Below are 15,866 nucleotides of genomic sequence, written 5' to 3' on the forward strand. Positions count from 1 at the left end.
GCACCGAACAACCTAGGACGGCCCTGCATACAATATACAATGGATCCCAGCACTAATAAGTTAAACCATATCTCCCGACAGTGTAATAGGAGAATCCGGGACTACTGAAACAGCAATGTAACCATACTTGCCTACCTGACCCTCTCCATGAGGGAGAAAATGCTCTGTTCCTGGACTTTCCTGGTAATGTATGATTGCCATCACCTGTGGTGAGCTAGTTAATTGATAAGAAAGGTGTTTCACCACAGGTGATGGCAATCATACGTTACCAGGAAAGTCCAGGAACAGAGCATTTTCTCCCTCATGGAGAGGGTCAGGTAGGCAAGTATGAATGTAACCAATTGCCAGAAATACAAACTAGAGCGACGTATGTTACTGAAGCTTCTCCTTGTGTGTCTACGACAAAACCACCATTTTGTTTCTAGTGGAACTCTGAAGTGTCTTCTGTTCTCATGCTGTATATTAACTTTGGAACCTGCTTTAACCCTTTTGCTGTGGGACTCATCATCCACATATACAGTAAACCAAAATTGTGGAAGATTTACCCCACTTGTTATACATAGGACAGGATCCTCAGTAAAATAAAAAGACTTACCTGCCACCCCATCCCTACTGATAACTGTTGGAAATGGTGGGAAGCGGTGGAGAAGGGCACAGACATGCTTATGCATGATATCACTGAAGAAAAAAAATAGATGGAATGGTGGGGGAAGACTTTAAGCCATACTGTATATCTCCCTCTTCCTTGCACCGGCAAAGCTGAGAGTACACTCATTTGATAGAGGAAAACTTCTGTTTCAAATGAGGGCCTCTTGACTTTATCATACTGCAGAAAAGTTAAAAAAACAGGGGAAGAGAACATTTTTCCCCATCTTGGCTTCCACTAATTTATGGGAACCAATATTTGAAAGAGAGGTTAACAATAGGGTAGTCAGGCACCAAAGGGATACCATATGCAAGGCTCCACACACATAGCTACATCACCAGCATGATGGCACTGTGCCATATGTGTGCTGGGTTGTCTGTGTGGCATAGTGTGAACTGAGGGCAACCAGTGTGTATAACACATTTGTTTTGCTGGGAACATTTACACATGATGGTGCTGATTCTGATTTGAAAACATCTTTATGCTAATGCCATGGCTGATTTCATTAGTAGATGCCCACTTGCAAATTCTTGCAGCAGTTTAGCTCTGTCTTGATGTGTCTTGAGATGCACCATCAGTGCACCACCACAAACACACTATTGTAAACTTGCACTTGCCCTATGGCAGGTGCAGGGTTTTCGTCCGAGTATGGCATCCTGTGTAGAGCAGATTTGGGTCTTCAGATGTAGCTGCTTAAAACGAAGAGCCGCATCTGTTTAGCCACCCCATGGTATCTCCAAGGTATGCCCACTAAATTCCGTAGACCGTGTGTCCTTTTATGTACTGTATTTCTGAGTACTAACAATTGGGACGTATGCATTGTGAGACTGGGATGTATGTGCAGACTTAAAATGTCATCTAACAGCATGCATCATTGACACTGCATACAACTTATAATCAGGCCCTGCGCTTTTTAATAACCAGCATATAATTTTGTCAATTTTATATGTAGGGGCCCCACCAGTTATTTGCCATGGGATCCCCACAAACCTTAATCCGGACATGCAAATTTTCCACAGATAGTTCACTGTTCAAACTTCAAACTCATTTATGCAGTGCTATAAAGTTAGGGCCATGTGTGCCTCCTACTCAGGCTTCCGAGCTATTTTTAAATGTGCAAGTTGCATTTATCATATGAATCAAGCATTGTAATTAACCAATCAGAAATGGCTAGCTAGTACTGCTGAACATCCTTTTCTTATAATTATTACATTGTTCCACCAGTCCTTTAAAAGCACCTAGCAAGAGTTTATTCATTTGCGCCTGAGTCTACTGTACATCATTCACAATTATGTGAACATGCTCTTACAGTACTTGACCTTGTTAATGTGATCATTAAATTAGATTTGGCAGGCCAGAGTAACATTGGGGGTAATTCCGAGTTGATCGCAGCAGGAACTTTGTTAGCAGTTGGGCAAAACCATGTGCACTGCAGGGAGGCAGATATAACATGTGCAGAGAGAGTTAGATTTGGGTGTGGTGTGTTCAATCTGCAATCTAAATTGCAGTGTAAAAATAAAGCAGCACGTTTTTACCCTGCACAAAAACAAAATAACCCACCCAAATCTAACTCTGTCTGCACATGTTATATCTGCCTCCCCTGCAGTGCACATGGTTTTGCCAAACTGCTAACAAATTTGCTGCTGCGATCAACTCAGAATTACCCCCATTGTGGAGAAAGCTCCAGTATTATTCTGCAAAAAAAATCTAAGCTGCTCCGTAATAACAAAGTAAAAAAGTAAGTACAGTATATTATTATTATCAGACGATCCACCTACAGTATAAAAGGTCTGTGCCAAATTTCCATTTGACAATCAAACACTAAAACCACCCAAATAATTATAGCACCTCCGTCCTCAGATAATAGCCAGATTCTGCTTCACACCCACTTAAACAGAGAAAATAGAGTAAATACTTTAAGGTATTTTGTAAGTCACAGCTGCACAGCAAACATTAGTAAAAAAGATTGCAAGACCTCTACAGGCATAACTGAGCAAATTGATGCAGCGAAAGTAAGATAAGGGGGTGCAGCATGATCTACAGTAAATGACATCAATGGATGAAGCCAAAGCATATCTAGTGGCTTTTGAAAGAATTGTGAAGCTTAGAAAAAGGACCAATAAAGAATAAGGCTGAAATGCTATTATGGGGCAGATGTGTTAAGCCTGGAGAGAGGATAAAGCAGTGATAAAGCAGTGATAAGTGCAAGGTGATAACGCACCAGCCAATCAGCTTCAATATGTAAATTGACAGTTAGGAGCTGATTGGCTAGTGCATTATCAACCATCACTTATCACTGCTTTATCACTTCTCCAGGCTTAATACATCTGACTCTATGTTATTTGTGTGGTTAAGCTCAGAAACAATAGAAATAATAATATGGTAAGAAGACTTGGGTGCTAAGAGAGAGTGGAGTAAGTAGAAATAACGAGGAACGCTTTCCTTTAGATGTGACGATTCTCAGTGGTATAGATGTATTTTCACCATGAAGGAAAACTGAGAGAAACAATATGATGTAACACCTTAGGATATATCAAATGAGTACATCTTTATACCTCCAATAAGCAGTCTAAGATACTACAGTATATGAATGGGTAAATAAAATTATATTTTACTGAGAAATTTTATAAATAAGCTCAATGGTACTGTATAAACGTTAGATCAATATTGGAGCTACAATATAAAATTAGATCAATTATCTCCGGTGTAGAGCAATAAACATGGGTTCTATAATATTATATACAGAACAATAATATAATATTATAGAGATAATCTCAAAATCTGAGTAAAGAAATAATACACAAAGTTAAAATCATGCAAATTAGTTCCATATCAGTGCAATGAATAATGCACATGCACTGTACTAGAAAGTATAGTGGGCAAATATGCATGGGATAAGAAGGGTGACAATGTACAGGGTAACTCCAGAAACACCTTGTGTGTGTAACTGAGAAGTTCTCCTCTGGAAACAGGTAGTAAAGAGCATGCAGCAGCACAGATGCGTTTCAAGCAATTGATCTTACTCAAGACTCTTCATGCTAGTAAGTTCATGAGCAATATATAGGCCACATTCACCAGATGTGAAGCATCCCACGGCTTTCGGTTTTCAGCGAAAAAGGAAAGTGAGCTGAGACTTCCAGTTTAGAAGATATAGCTTGGTTAGTTGTTCCCATTGGAGGCAAGTCTGTAAGCTTTGGATGCGCAGGAAGCTAGTCTTGTGTGGACCGGAAGTGGTGCAGTCTACGACCTATGGTTTACAACAAAACCTGAAGTTGACGGTGACTTCCAGTTTTTAAAGGTGCAGTCTGGTAACTCTTCCCCATGAAGGCTGTACATGATGGTCCTGAGTAGGAGGCAAACCATAAGTGAGTCCTGCTACACATTCTGTGGTGTTTTGTAATGCTAGAATATATGTGGAGAATAGTGAGATAAATAAATATAAAAAATGAGTATATAAAAAAAGGAATAAATGAAAGCATAAAAAGGTGGCTAACACAAACTGACAGATCATTGGCTGATATTGTGGGAAATCTTCAGTGTCAGCAATGCATCCTGTGCTTTTTTGTGAATATTTTCTTTACAGGTTGACTACAGGTGCCAGCAGGCCCTTAATGTCCAGGCATGGCTTGATATTACAGTACATGTAGTCTGAATGTAAACAACAATATTATAATATTTTCATTATACATTAACCCCTCGCCCACCACCCAGGTGTTCAGGGAATAGACATAGGATTTCAGCACAGGCCTGTGCATTCCCCAGGAGAGGGGACCCCATGCTGTGTTTCCCCTTGCATTAACATTATCCCTCTGGCTGGTTCAGCTCTGTGCTGGTTATTGGAAAATAGGGGAAGCCCCATTCAGTTTTTTTCTTCACTGATATCCAGTAACAGCCGAGGATGAGAGGTCTGAGGCTGGATACTAATCTGCGGGGTGTACCTCACACATTTTTATTTTAAAGCTTTATTTAAATAGTGATTTGTGCAGAGCTTCTCCCACACTCTATTGGTGCAGAATAGTGTATTGTTTGTGTGGGTTTGAGATGTGCGGCGGGCACTTTTCGTGTTTTGTGTTTTGGTTTTGGCTCTAATTCCATTTTCGTGTTTTGGTTTTGGCTTGGTTTTGCAAAAACCACCCTTTCGTGTTTTGGTTTTGGATCCGAGTGATTTTTGAAAAAAGACATAAAAACAGCTAAAATCACAGAATTTGGGGGTAATTTTGCTCCTACAGTATTAGTAACCTCAATAACATTCATTTCCACTCATTTCCAGTCTATTCTGAACACCTCACACCTCACAATATTGTTTTTAGGCCTAAAAGTCACACCGAGGTGGCTGTATGACTAAGCTAAGCGACACAAGTGGACAACACAAACACCTGGCCCATCTAGGAGTGGCACTGCAGTGTCAGACAGGAGGGCAGATAAAAAAAGATTAAAAAAAGGCCCCAATCAACACATGATGCAAAGAAGAATTGCAATGAGGTAGTTGTATGACTAAGCCAAGCGACACAAACAATTGGCCCATCAAGGCGAGGCACTGCAGTGTCAGACAGGAGGGCAGATATTAAAAAAAGGCCCCAAACAGCACCTCATGCAAAGAAGAAAAAGAATTGCAATGAGGTAGTTGTATGACTACGCCAAGCGACACACACAATTGGCCCATCTAGGCGTGGCATTGCAGTGGCAGACAGGAGGGCAGATCTCAAAAAAAGGCCCCTAACAGCACTAGAGATGTGCACCGGAAATTTTTCGGGTTTTGTGTTTTGGTTTTGGGTTCGGTTCCGTGGCCGTGTTTTGGGTTCGAACGCGTTTTGGCAAAACCTCACCGAATTTTTTTTGTCGGATTCGGGTGTGTTTTGGATTCGGGTGCTTTTTTCAAAAAACCCTAAAAAACAGCTTAAATCATAGAATTTGGGGGTCATTTTGATCCCAAAGTATTATTAACCTCAATAACCATAATTTCCACTCATTTTCAGTCTATTCTGTACACCTCACACCTCACAATATTATTTTTAATCCTAAAATTTGCACCGAGGTCGCTGGATGACTAAGCTCAGCGACCCAAGTGGCCGACACAAACACCTGGCCCATCTAGGAGTGGCACTGCAGTGTCACGCAGGATGGCCCTTCCAAAAAACACCCCCCAAACAGCACATGACGCAAAGAAAAAAAGAGGCGCAATGAGTTAGCTGTGTGAGTAAGCTAAGCGACCCTAGTGGCCGACACAAACACCTGGCCCATCTAGGAGTGGCACTGCAGTGTCAGGCCGGATGGCCCTTCCAAAAAATACTCCCCAAACAGCACATGACGCAAAGAAGAAAAAAAAGAGGCGCAATGAGGTAGCTGTGTGACTAAGATAAGTGACCCTAGTGGCCGACACAAACACCTGGCCCATCTAGGAGTGGCACTGCAGTGTCACGCAGGATGGCCCTTCCAAAAAATACTCCCCAAACAGCACATGACGCAAAGAAGAAAAAAAAGAGGCGCAATGAGGTAGCTGTGTGAGTAAGCTAAGCGACCCTAGTGGCCGACACAAACACCTGGCCCATCTAGGAGTGTCACTGCAGTGTCACGCAGGATGGCCCTTCCAAAAAACACTCCCCAAACAGCACATGACGCAAAGAAAAATGAAAGAAAAAAGAGGTGCAAGATGGAATTGTCCTTGGGTCCTCCCACCCACCCTTATGTTGTATAAACAGGACATGCACACTTTAACCAACCCATCATTTCAGTGACAGGGTCTGCCACACGACTGTGACTGAAATGACGGGTTGGTTTGGACCCCCACCAAAAAAGAAGCAATTAATCTCTCCTTGCACAAACTGGCTCTACAGAGGCAAGATGTCCACCTCATCATCATCCTCCGATTCATCACCGTGTACATCCCCCTCCTCACAGATTATCAATTCGTCCCCACTGGAATCCACCATCACAGCTCCCTGTGTACTTTGTGGAGGCAATTGCTGCTGGTGAATGTCTCCACGGAGGAATTGATTATAATTCATTTTAATGAACATCATCTTCTCCACATTTTCTGGAAGTAACCTCGTACGCCGATTGCTGACAAGGTGAGCGGCGGCACTAAACACTCTTTCGGAGTACACACTTGTGGGAGGGCAACTTAGGTAGAATAAAGCCAGTTTGTGCAAGGGCCTCCAAATTGCCTCTAAATCCTGCCAGTATACGTACGGACTGTCTGACGTGCCTACTTGGATGCGGTCACTCATATAATCCTCCACCATTCTTTCAATGGTGAGAGAATCATATGCAGTGACAGTAGACGACATGTCCGTAATCGTTGGCAGGTCCTTCAGTCCGGACCAGATGTCAGCATCAGCAGTCGCTCCAGACTGCCCTGCATCACCGCCAGCGGGTGGGCTCGGAATTCTGAGCCTTTTCCTCGCACCCCCAGTTGCGGGAGAATGTGAAGGAGGAGATGTTGACAGGTCGCGTTCCGCTTGACTTGACAATTTTCTCACCAGCAGTTCTTTGAACCCCTGCAGACTTGTGTCTGCCGGAAAGAGAGATACAACGTAGGTTTTAAATCTAGGATCGTGCACGGTGGCCAAAATGTAGTGCTCTGATTTCAACAGATTGACCACCCGTGAATCCTTGTTAAGCGAATTAAGGGCTCCATCCACAAGTCCCACATGCCTAGCGGAATCGCTCTGTGTTAGCTCCTCCTTCAATGTCTCCAGCTTCTTCTGCAAAGCCTGATGAGGGGAATGACCTGACTCAGGCTGGCAGTGTCTGAACTGACTTCACGTGTGGCAAGTTCAAAAGGTTGCAGAACCTTGCACAACGTTGAAATCATTCTCCACTGCGCTTGAGACAGGTGCATTCCACCTCCTATATCGTGGTCAGTTGTATAGGCTTGAATGGCCTTTTGCTGCTCCTCCAACCTCTGAAGCATATAGAGGGTTGAATTCCACCTCGTTACCACTTCTTGCTTCAGGTGATGGCATTGCAGGTTCAGGCGTTTTTGGTGTTGCTCCAGTCTTCTGTACGTGGTGCCTGTACGCCGAAAGTGTCCCGCAATTCTTCTGGCCACCGACAGCATCTCTTGCACGCCCCTGTCGTTTTTTAAATAATTCTGCACCACCAAATTCAAGGTATGTGCAAAACATGGGACGTGCTGGAATTTGCCCAGATTTAATGCACACACAATATTGCTGGCGTTGTCCGATGCCACAAATCCACAGGAGAGTCCAATTGGGGTAAGCCATTCTGCGATGATCTTCCTCAGTTGCTGTAAGAGGTTTTCAGCTGTGTGCGTATTCTGGAAAGCGGTGATACAAAGCGTAGCCTGCCTAGGAAAGAGTTGGCGTTTGCAAGATGCTGCTACTGGTGCCGCCGCTGCTGTTCTTGCGGCGGGAGTCAATACATCTACCCAGTGGGCTGTCACAGTCATATAGTCCTGAGTCTGCCCTGCTCCACTTGTCCACATGTCCGTGGTTAAGTGGACATTGGGTACAACTGCATTTTTTAGGACACTGGTGAGTCTTTATCTGAGGTCTGTGTACATTTTCGGTATCGCCTGCCTAGAGAAATGGAACCTAGATGGTATTTGGTACCGGGGACACAGTACCTCAAACAAGTCTATAGTTGGCTCTGCAGTAATGATGGATACCGGAACCACGTTTCTCACCGCCCAGGATGCCAAGGCCTCAGTTATCCGCTTTGCAGCAGGATGACTGCTGTGATATTTCATCTTCCTCGCAAAGGACTGTTGGACAGTCAATTGCTTGGTGGAAGTAGTAAAAGTGGTCTTACGACTTCCCCTCTGGGATGACCATCGACTCCCAGCAGCAACAACAGCAGCGCCAGCAGCAGTAGGCGTTACACTCAAGGATGCATCGGAGGAATCCCAGGCAGGAGAGGACTCGTCAGAATTGCCAGTGACATGGCCTTCAGGACTATTGGCATTCCTGGGGAAGGAGGAAATTGACACTGAGGGAGTTGGTGGGGTGGTTTGCGTGAGCTTGGTTACAAGAGGAAGGGATTTACTGGTCAGTGGACTGCTTCCGCTGTCGCCCAAAGTTTTTGAACTTGTCACTGACTTATGATGAATGCGCTGCAGGTGACGTATAAGGGAGGATGTTCCGAGGTGGTTAACGTCCTTACCCCTACTTATTACAGCTTGACAAAGGCAACACACGGCTTGACAAATGTTGTCCGCATTTCTGTTGAAATACTTCCACACCGAAGAGCTGATTTTTTTGGTATTTTCACCAGGCATGTCAATGGCCATATTCCTCCCACGGACAACAGGTGTCTCCCCGGGTGCCTGACTTAAACAAACCACCTCACCATCAGAATCCTCCTTGTCAATTTCCTCCCCAGCGCCAGCAACACCCATATCCTCCTCATCCTGGTGTACTTCAACACTGACATCTTCAATCTGACTATCAGGAACTGGACTGCGGGTGCTCCTTCCAGCACTTGCAGGGGGCGTGCAAATGGTGGAAGGCGCATGCTCTTCACGTCCAGTGTTGGGAAGGTCAGGCATCACAACCGACACAATTGGACTCTCCTTGTGGATTTGTGATTTCGAAGAACGCACAGTTCTTTGCTGTGCTTTTGCCAGCTTAAGTCTTTTCATTTTTCTAGTGAGAGGCTGAGTGCTTCCATCCTCATGTGAAGCTGAACCACTAGCCATGAACATAGGCCAGGGCCTCAGCCGTTCCTTGCCACTCCGTGTGGTAAATGGCATATTGGCAAGTTTACGCTTCTCCTCCGACGATTTTATTTTAGATTTTTGAGTCCTTTTTTTACTGATATTTTGTGTTTTGGATTTTACATGCTCTGTACTATGACATTGGGCATCGGCCTTGGCAGACGACGTTGATGGAATTTAATCGTCTCGGCCATGACTAGTGGCAGCAGCTTCAGCACGAGGTGGAAGTGGATCTTGATCTTTCCCTATTTTTGGAACCTCAACATTTTTGTTCTCCATATTTTAATAGGCACAACTAAAAGGCACCTCAGGTAAACAATGGAGATGGATGGATACTAGTATACTTATGGATGACGAGTGACTGACGACACAGAGGTAGCTACAGCCGTGGACTACCGTACTGCGTCTGCTAGTATAGAGATGATAATGATATAAAAAATATATATATATCACTACTGCAGGTATATATAATATAATGACGGACCTGCTGGACACTGTCAGCAGACTCCTACTACTAGTATGAAGAAGATAGAAAAAAAAAACCTACCACAGGTAGGTATACAATTATGGACGAGCACTGATGACACAGAGGTAGCTACAGCCGTGGACTACCGTACTGCATCTGCTAGTATAGAGATGATAATGATATAAAAAATATATATATATCACTACTGCAGGTATATATAATATAATGACGGTCCTGCTGGACACTGTCAGCAGACTCCTAAACTACTAGTATGAAGAAGATAGAAAAAAAAACCCCACCACAGGTAGGTATACAATTATGGACGAGCACTGACGACACAGAGGTAGCTACAGCCGTGGACTACCGTACTGCGTCTGCTAGTATAGAGATGATAATGATATAAAAAATATATATATATCACTACTGCAGGTATATATAATATAATGACGGACCTGCTGGACACTGTCAGCAGACTCCTAAACTACTAGTATGAAGAAGATAGAAAAAAAAAACCCCACCACAGGTAGGTATACAATTATGGACGAGCACTGACGACACAGAGGTAGCTACAGCCGTGGACTACCGTACTGCGTCTGCTAGTATAGAGATGATAATGATATAAAAAAAATATATATATCACTACTGCAGGTATATATAATATAATGACGGACCTGCTGGACACTGTCAGCAGACTCCTACTACTAGTATGAAGAAGATAGAAAAAAAAAACCCACCACAGGTAGGTATACAATTATGGACGAGCACTGACGACACAGAGGTAGCTACGGCCGTGGACTACCGTACTGAGTCTGCTAGTATAGAGATGATAATGAAAAAAAAAATATATATATATATCACTACTGCAGGTATATATAATATAATGACGGACCTGCTGGACACTGTCAGCAGACTCCTAAACTACTAGTATGAAGAAGATAGAAAAAAAAACCCCACCACAGGTAGGTATACAATTATGGACGAGCACTGACGACACAGAGGTAGCCACAGCCGTGGACTACCGTACTGCGTCTGCTAGTATAGAGATGATAATGATATAAAAAATATATATATATCACTACTGCAGGTATATATAATATAATGACGGACCTGCTGGACACTGTCAGCAGACTCCTACTACTAGTATGAAGAAGATAGAAAAAAAAAACCCACCACAGGTAGGTATACAATTTTGGACGAGCACTGACGACACAGAGGTAGCTACAGCCGTGGACTACCGTACTGCGTCTGCTAGTATAGAGATGATAATGATATAAAAAAATATATATATCACTACTGCAGGTATATATAATATAATGACGGACCTGCTGGACACTGTCAGCAGACTCCTACTACTAGTATGAAGAAGATAGAAAAAAAAAACCCACCACAGGTAGGTATACAATTATGGACGAGCACTGACGACACAGAGGTAGCTACAGCCGTGGACTACCGTACTGCGTCTGCTAGTATAGAGATGATAATGATATAAAAAATATATATATATCACTACTGCAGGTATATATAATATAATGACGGACCTGCTGGACACTGTCAGCAGACTCCTAAACTACTATTATGAAGAAGATAGAAAAAAAACCCCACCACAGGTAGGTATACAATTATGGACGAGCACTGACGACACAGAGGTAGCCACAGCCGTGGACTACCGTATTGCGTCTGCTAATATAGATATGATAAAGATGATAGAGATGAACAAATAAAATATAACACTACTGCAGGTAAATATTTATATAATATAATGAATGACGGACCTGCTGGACACTGTCAGCAGAATGCGTTTATAGAATAAAAAAAAAAAAACACCACAGGAGTGTTTAACTTTTTCAGGCAGACAATATACTGCTATAACTGCACCACAGTCTCCCCCACAATTCAGCTGTGTGAGCAGTGAGCACTCAGCACAGTCAGATATACATAGATGATATTATCATGCAGCACACTGAGGCTGAGCACAGATATGGTATGTGACTGTGTATCGTTTTTTTTCAGGCAGAGAACGGATTATATTAAATAATAAATAAAACTGGTGGTGGTCACTAGTAACTATCAGCAAAACTCTGCACTCTGAGTACTCCTAATGCTCTCCAAAATTACTAAGTTAGTAGTAAATCAACTCAAGTGTCTCTATCTATTCTAACGGAGAGGACGCCAGCCACGTCCTCTCCCTATCAATCTCAATGCACGTGTGAAAATGGCGGCGACGCGCGGCTCCTTATATAGAATCCGAGTCTCGCGATAGAATCCGAGCCTCGCGAGAATCCGACAGCGGGATGATGACGTTCGGGCGCGCTCGGGTTAACCGAGCAAGGCGGGAAGATCCGAGTCTGCCTCGGACCCGTGTAAAAAGGCTGAAGTTCGGGGGGGTTCGGATTCCGAGGAACCGAACCCGCTCATCTCTAGTTTGCCATCGTTTTGCTGTTTTGTTTTGGTTGGTTTTAAAACTGACCAAAAGTAAATCTGCTGTTCCTATTCTACTTTATGTAAAAAAATGATATATTGGTCCAGTGTTCTAAAGTTCTAAAGTTAGGATTTTGGTCATTTTTGGGTCAGTTTTGACTTTAGTAAATTTCCGGTTTGCAAAGGCGAAATAAAATAGACTAAAAACCATCCATTAGTAAATTTACCCCATAGATACAGAAGTGAAATTTGCATTCACTTTATAACATATGCAAACAATGAAACATATTCATGAACAACTGCAATTATGTAAATGACTAGCAGTAAAAACAATATAGAAAATGTGATTTAATTTGTGGGTAAGAAAAATATAATATGTTAGTCCACAGTTCACGGAATTAATGATATTAGAAGGTCATTGCTAATTACTTTTCATTTATTGGTGACTTATGAGATCTCACTAGTTCACCATAGGATAAGATAGATACTGTAGCTATAAATTCCTATTAAGATACCTGTGTTCCATAGTCACTGTAAAAGGAGAACCTGACAAACAGCAGGTGTAGAAAATATTTTTTTTCCAGATGTGTATACTGTCCCCATGATGAGGAACAGTGGTAGTGGATGAGCAGGTTTCTAACCTCTGGAAGTCCCATTTCTAACCTCTAGCAGTCTCCCTGAAATCACATATCTGAGATACCACTCACTTTTTTCAACTTGTACAGTCAAAAATATGGCAAGCTACCTATCTAGTTTTGTCTTGTGATATACAGGCATTGTGAAGCAGCCAGACACTTACTAAAAATGTAGTGACAAGGGGTGGCTGAGTGAGTAAATTTTAGACAGTATCTCATTCATACTTTCACACAATTACTTTCTATTTATTCAACATTTTTTCCTACAGACATGGGGTACTGCCATGGGAATCAAGTTTGCTCTGAGCTTTGCCAACCTTTGCAATAATGTTCTCAAAAATATATTAATTTGGGGGAGCAGGGAAAGTTCACATTGAACATGGTCCAGACAATCTATTCTTTATCTGAAATTGAGATGTGGAATTTGTTACACATTTTGTTCAATACAATGGGGAAAAAAAGTATTTGGAAAGCCACCGATTGTGCAAGTTGACCCACTTAAAAAGATGAGAGAGGTCTGTAATTTCCATCATAGGTACAATTCAACTGTGAGAGACAGAATCTGAAAAAAAAAACAGAAAATCACATTGTATGATTTTTAAGCAATTTATTTGTATCTTCTTGCGGAAAATAAATATTTGGACAATCAAAAAGCTTAACTCAATACTTTGTGATATAACCTCGGTTGACAATTACAGAGGTCAAACGTTTCCTGTAGTTCTTGACTAGGTTTGCACACACTGTAGCAGGTATTTTGGCCCACTCTTCCATGCAGACCTTCTCTAGATCTGTCATGTTTTGGGGCTGTCGCCGGGCAACACGGACTTTCAACTCCCTCCACAGATTTTCTGTTGGGTTGTGGTCTGAAGACTGGCTAGGCCACTCCAGGACCTTAAAATGCTTCTTACGGAGCCACTCCTTGGTTGCCTGGGCGGGGTGTTTGGGGTCATTGTCATGCTGGAAGACCCAGCCACGTTCCATCTTCATTGCTCTTACTGAGGGAAGGAGGTTTTTGCCCAAAATCTCACGATACTTGGCCTCATTCATCCTCTCCTTAATACAGATCAGTCGTCCTGTCCCCTTTGCAGAAAAGCAGTCCCAAAGCATGATGTTTCCACCCCCATGCTTCACAGTGGGTATGATGTTCCAGGGATGCCATCATCATTCTTCTCCCTCCAAACACAGAGAGTGGAGTTTTATACCAAAAAGTTTGATTTCGCTCTCATCTGACCACATTACATTCTCCCAATCATCCTCTGGATCATCCAGATGGTCACTGGCTAACTTTAGATGGGCCTGGACATGCGCTGGCTTAAGCAGGGGGACGTTTTGGGTGCTGCAAGATGTCAATCCATGACGACGCAGTGTGTTACTAATGGTAACCTTTGTGACTGTGGTCCCAGCTCTCTTGAGGTCATTGACCAGGTCCCCCCGTGTAGTTCTGGGCTGATTCCTCACCGTTCTCAAGATCATTAATACCCCACGAGGTGAGATCTTGCATGGAGCCCCAGGTCGAGGGAGATTGTCAGTGATCTTGTATTTCTTCCATTTATAATAATTGCACCAACAGTTGATATCTTCTCACCAAGCTGCTTGCCTATTGTCTAGTAGCTCATCCCAGCCTTGTGCAGCTCTATAATTTTGTCCCTGGTGTCCTTAGACAACTCTCTGGTCTTGGCCATGGTGGAGAGGTAGCAGTCTGACTGTTTGAGAGTGTGGACAGGTGTCTTTTATACAGATAACAAGTTCAAACAGGTGCCATTAATACAGGTAACGAGTGGAGAAAAGAAGAGCTTTTTAAAGAAGAAGTAATAGGTCTGTGAGAGCCAGAAATCTTGCAGCTTGGTAGGTGTCCAAATATTTATTTCCCACAAGAATATACAAGTAAATTGTTTAAAAATCATACAATGTGATTTCCTGTTTTTTTTTTCAGATTCTGTCTCTCAGTTGAAGTGATGGAAATTACAGACCTCTCTCATCTTTTTAAGTGGGTTAACTTGCACAATCGGTTGCTGTCCAAATACTTTTTTGCCCCACTGTACCTAAATTCCAGTCCCCAGCATCTATAAATTCATAAACACCTTAGCACCATTTCTATTAATTTTCTCAATTTGACTCTCTCCATCATTGAAAACCAAGTATCAACATGTGTATATTGAAAAGAAACTAACTCATATAAATTCAACCATTTTAAGTAATTATAAATAGTAGCAAAATACTGTAGGTTAACCAGAATCATTTTAAAAAGATTTCTATAGCAAAGTCTCTTTGACAAACAGACACCTCTATTCCAATACAGTAAAAAAGGTTTAATATCTTATGGACAATTTAGAACATACACAACAAGGCTAAAATGAATCAATCATTTTTTTTACTATGTACAGTATACAGTATTTTAGCTGCTTACAATATCAAAAATATCAACAATAATCAAAACATATATCAGAATCCTATTTTAAAACCAAATTTTGGGACAGGGACAAAAGTCATTTTTAGAAATGACAAAAATTGGGGAAATATGTTGATGTGACCAACCTGTCACACCATTGAGGCTTTGAGCACATCACTTTAGTTTCAAGGCATACTCCTCTGGTTGGTTGTTTTTTTCTTGTAATGAAATCAATAGGACAGTTCCATTCCCTAAAAGAAGATAATGTCTCTGTAGCCTATTTGATTATCATATCCTTGAACATCATACATGGAAGAAGAAAGTCTGAAGCTTCAGAAGCTGTGGTGGTACAATGCAGAAGTATAAAGTATATTGGAGACACTTCCTTAAGCAAGTTAATCCCCATGCCAGAACTTAAGGGGTTGTCAAATCAATATGTGGGTTATGTTGCTGAAACCATGAAAAGCTGAGGATGAATGGGCTGGAAGCTTTGGATAGTATTAGAAAGAACAAAGTCTCAGAATGGAGTATACCATGAGTGTCTTGGGGAGGGTCTGTTGTGTGATGGTACCCCCAAGAATAAGACTTCCATCTACTGCTATGAAATAGATTAAAGTGAAGGTAGCAGTTAACGG

The sequence above is a fragment of the Pseudophryne corroboree genome, chromosome 2 (assembly GCF_028390025.1).
Source record: "Pseudophryne corroboree isolate aPseCor3 chromosome 2, aPseCor3.hap2, whole genome shotgun sequence".
Classification (NCBI taxonomy): domain Eukaryota; kingdom Metazoa; phylum Chordata; class Amphibia; order Anura; family Myobatrachidae; genus Pseudophryne; species Pseudophryne corroboree.